The following is a 5,000-nucleotide window of genomic DNA, read 5'->3' on the forward strand; positions in this document are numbered from 1 at the left end:
GACATTATGCCTAACAGGGCTATTTACCCCCGGACATTTGTAAATCAAAAACCTTAAAGTAAATATTAAAACGAACAAATTAGTTACAAATGTCCGGTTAAAAAAACAAAAACACAAACCATTTCAGTGAACATTTGTATTTTGCATTATAAAGCTATTTTTCCCCAGATATTTGTAAATCAAAGAAACAGACCTGACAACAAATGTTAAAACAAACAAAAGAGTTACGCATTTCAGGGTTTAAAAAAAAAAAAAAAAAAAGTCCACTCCAGTGGACATTTATGTGTTACATAACAGGGCTCTTTTCCCAGATATTTGTAAATCAAAGAAATGTACCCTAAAAATTAAACAAACAAATGATTTACAAATTTCAGGAAAAACGATATATATATATATATATATATATATATATATATATATATATATATATATATATATATATATATATATATATATATATATATATATATATATATATATATATATACACAAATTTCAGGAATATATACAAATTTCAGGAAAAACTATATATATATATATATATATAACTTATGTACAACACAGTGGACACTTGTGTTGTACCTAACAGGGTTATTTCCCCTCAGATATTTGTAAATTAAAGAAATAAAGCTAAAAACAAATGTTAAACAAACAAATGAGTTACACATTTCAGGAAGAACACAAAAACAAACTACAACTTGTTATGGAAAAACACAAATGTCCACTGTAGTGGACGCTGGTTCTCAGCAGGCTTTAGAAACACGTGTGTTTACAACTTGTGTAATCCAAGGTATTTCCAGCACAATCACTAGGGGGCGCCACAAATCTACAGTCGTGCGACAAAACACTTGACCTTTTCTGTCTTTTCGTACGATAAAAAAACAAAGTCGATGTCCCAGCAGTTCCAAAGAATGCGTTTATCTTCCTCAAACGACTTTTTAATGAACTCACCGGTCAGTTTTCAAGTGGGATGTGCACCTGAAGCCAAAGCAAGCGTGTAAAGTAAGGAAAGTGCATGACGTAATAATGGTCAGATGTGCGGGATGTATGACATCTCGCATCAGTGTTTTGTATCGGTCGATATCGATAATTATGGATATTTTTTATGACCTATGGAAAACAAGGAGCAGGAGAAAAATATATTTTATTTGAAATGTAATTTCTTATTTTAATACCTCCGCTATCCAGGCAGAACATGTCAACAAAATAGTCAAATCACATTGAACACTTAATGACAAGCTCTTAAAATGAAGGTGCAAAAATCCTGAATATGTAAGAAATGCTTCATAAAGTGTAAGAAAATAGTGCAATGTGTGAAAATGTAAACAGAGAAACCTGAGAAGAACAATTTTTTGCAGGTTTAGTGCTAGGAAATAACGGCTGTGTAACATTAATTTGCCCTGTTATTATTATTTAACTGTGGAAATGATTTTTTTTTAATGCAGTAATTCTCTAAATATTATAATTATATTGGTCAATATCGATAATTATTGACATTTTTTGTGAACTATGGAAAATAAGGAGCTTGACAGAAATTTAACTTCCTCTGATTATAATCCCTCAGCTATCAAGGCGGAAAGGAAATGTAAACACAAGCATGGAAAATAGTCAAACAATGTAAACAAAATAAAAAAAATTACAATGAACACTTAAAACTAAACTCTTAAAATGAAGGTGCAAAATTAAGGAATATGTAAGAAATGCTTCAAAAAATTAAAGAAAATAGTGCAAAGTGTGAAAATGTAAACATAGAGAAACCTGAGAATAACTATTTTCTGCAGGTTTAGTGCTAGGAAATAACGGCTGTGTAACATTATTTTGCCCTGTTATTCTTATTTAACTATGGAAGGGAATTTTTGTTATGCAGTAATTATTTAAATATTATTATTATATTGGTTGACATCGATCATTTTTTGCATTTGTTATGAACTATGGAAAATAAGGAGCTTGACAAAAATATGAAAGGAAAAGCATGGAAAACACTCAAACAATGTCAACAAAATAGTAAAATCCCAATAAGGAGCTTGACAAAAATATGAAAGGAAAAGCATGGAAAACACTCAAACAATGTCAACAAAATAGTAAAATCCCAATGAACACTTAACAATAAGCTCTTAAAATAAGGAATATGTAAGAAATGCTTGATCAAGTGTAAGAAAATAGTGAGAAAATGTAAACGTGGAGAAACCTGAGAAGAACTATTTTCTGCAGGTTTAGTGGCAGGAAGTTACAGCTGTGCTCTAAAGGGTGAGCGCGGCTAAGGTGGTGTGGTGTTAGCGGTCTTGCCTTGCATCATTTACAGACCACATTGGTCTGACTACGGTCCCTTTGAAAAAAAAAACAAAAAACAGAAGTGCCGTACTGTCAAGTCGAAAATGTAAACAACAACAATTGACAAGATCTACTCGATGAGAAGCGAACTGGGATCCCATCGCATTTGCTGATTGGTTTGAGCATCGCTCTGGTCCGTTGACAAAATGGGAAGACGCTCAGACTTCGGTGTTTTCGAAATTGATCAACATCTCGGAGAAGCCTTCCGCTCTGCGAGGCGAAGTTAAGATGGCTGTGAGAGCTAAAATGGACAATTAGATCAGACGAATTCATTGGAATGCGCAACCGAACTTGATAGGTGATACTGTTACCTGATTGGCTGTTAGCGTGTCACTCCCACTGATCAGCGATCACTTCCTGCGTCGCTCGCTTACCAGAGAGCGAGTGCCTTTGTTCATGCAACCAACCTTGCTTCTACACATAGAAAAATATCGAACGCATTTTTTTATAAAAACCGATCACGTGCCTTTTGAGATATATATCGATATCGTTTTATCGCCCAGCCTTAGTTCTAACTTATATCTGTCAGTAAACTCGCTATGGAAGCGCTCCAAACTACTGATACAATAACGATGTCGAAGTGGAGGCACGTCTATCGAGATATGTATTGATTTCGTTTTATCGCCCAGCCCGAGTTCTACCTTATATCTGTCAGTGGAATCGCTATGGAAACGCAACAAACTACCAACACAATAACGCTGTCAAAGTGGAGGCACGTGAGTAAGACGGCGTGTAGAACATAATATGAGCCCTTTAAAGACTTGTTTAATTCTGTTGTCCAACTCAGGTGTGTCACTTCATGATATGTGTGTCTTGTACGTGTCCTGCGTGTGCGCTCTTTGTGTCAGTCCTCCCCTGCAGCAGGTCGCTCTCCAAAAGGTTCCGTCGCCCTTTTCACCGCTAGCATGTGCGCTAAGCGTCCGTGGTAGCCGTTTTGGACGGTGCTCCCGGAACCTTCATCTGCTTCTTTTGTTGCCGTTCTTTGGTTCCGCTGAGGGTTGTTGAAATGTGTGCGGCACAGAATGTGAGTAGTGGTGCCGCTGTTTGCCTCGCATCCTTTAATAAACACTTTTGTTCAGACTGACTTTTGTCTGCTGACATTTTTGCTTCTTTTGTGTCGGAACGAGAAAGAAAATGAACGTTAGAGTAGTAGGTTTGTGCATATATATATACATATATACAGTATATACAAACCCCGTTTCTATATGAGTTGGGAAATTGTGTTAGATGTAAATATGAAGAGAATACAATGATTTGCAAATCCTTTTCAACCCATATTCAATTGAATGCACTACAAAGACAAGATATTTGATGTTCAAACTCATCAACTTTATTTTTTTTTTTGCAAATAATAATTAACTTAGAATTTCATGGCTGCAACACGTGCCAAAGTAGTCGGGAAAGGGCATGTTCACCACTGTGTTACATGGCCTTTCCTTTTAACAACACTCAGTAAAGGTTTGGGAACTGAGGAGACACATTTTTGAAGCTTCTCAGGTGGAATTCTTTCCCATTCTTGCTTGATGTACAGCTTAAGTTGTTCAACAGTCCGGGGGTCTCCCTTGTGCTATTTTAGGCTTCATAATGCGCCACACATTTTCAATGGGAGACAGGTCTGGACTACAGGCAGGCCAGTCTAGTACCCGCACTCTTTTACTATGAAGCCACGTTGATGTAACACGTGGCTTGGCATTGTCTTGCTGAAATAAGCAGGGGCGTCCATGGTAACGTTGCTTGGATGGCAACATATGTTGCTCCAAAACCTGTATGTACCTTTCAGCATTAATGGTGCCTTCACAGATGTGTAAGTTACCCATGTCTTGGGCACTAATACACCCCCATACCATCACAGATGCTGGCTTTTACACTTTGCGCCTAGAACAATCCGGATAGTTCTTTTCCTCTTTGGTCCGGAGGACACGACGTCCACAGTTTCCAAAAACAATTTGAAATGTGGACTCGTCAGACCACAGAACACTTTTCCACTTTGTATCAGTCCATCTTAGTTGAGCTCAAGCCCAGCGAAGCCGACGGCGTTTCTGGGTGTTGTTGATAAACGGTTTTCGCCTTGCATAGGAGAGTTTTAACTTGCACTCACAGATGTAGCGACCAACTGTAGTTACTGACAGTGGGTTTCTGAAGTGTTCCTGAGCCCATGTGGTGATATCCTTTACACACTGATGTGGCTTGTTGATGCAGTACAGCCTGAGGGATGGAAGGTCACGGGCTTAGCTGCTTACGTGCAGTGATTTCTCCAGATTCTCTGAACCCTTTGATGATATTACCGAGCGTAGATGGTGAAATCCCTAAATTCCTTGCAATAGCTGGTTGAGAAAGGTTTTTCTTAAACTGTTCAACAATTTGCTCACGCATTTGTTGACAAAGTGGTGACCCTCGCCCCGTCCTTGTTGGTGAATGACTGAGCATTTCATGGAATCTACTTTTATACCCAATCATGGCACCCACCTGTTCCCAATTAGCCTGTTCACCTGTGGGATGTTCCAAATAAGTGTTTGATGAGCATTCCTCAACTTTATCAGTATTTATTGCCACCTTTCCTAACTTCTTTGTCACGTGTTGCTGGCATCAAATTCTAAAGTTAATGATTATTTGCAAAAAAAAAAATGTTTATCAGTTTGAACATCAAATATGTTGTCTTTGTAGCATAT

At 37.5% G+C, this 5,000-nt stretch overlaps 1 protein-coding gene across 2 annotated transcripts in view; it reads left to right on the plus strand.

The window, feature by feature from the left end:
• The window catches only part of usp13 (ubiquitin specific peptidase 13), an 86,218-nt gene extending 85,850 nt beyond the window's left edge, over positions 1-368 (plus strand). For both annotated transcript variants that reach the window (XM_062027843.1, XM_062027841.1), the window contains exon 21: positions 1-368. This exon is cut by the window's left edge and continues 2,810 nt beyond it. The gene's annotated coding sequence lies outside the window, so the exon portion shown is untranslated.
• Positions 369-5,000: the final 4,632 nt, after the last annotated feature.

The sequence above is a fragment of the Entelurus aequoreus genome, linkage group LG19 (assembly GCF_033978785.1).
Source record: "Entelurus aequoreus isolate RoL-2023_Sb linkage group LG19, RoL_Eaeq_v1.1, whole genome shotgun sequence".
NCBI classification, from domain to species: domain Eukaryota; kingdom Metazoa; phylum Chordata; class Actinopteri; order Syngnathiformes; family Syngnathidae; genus Entelurus; species Entelurus aequoreus.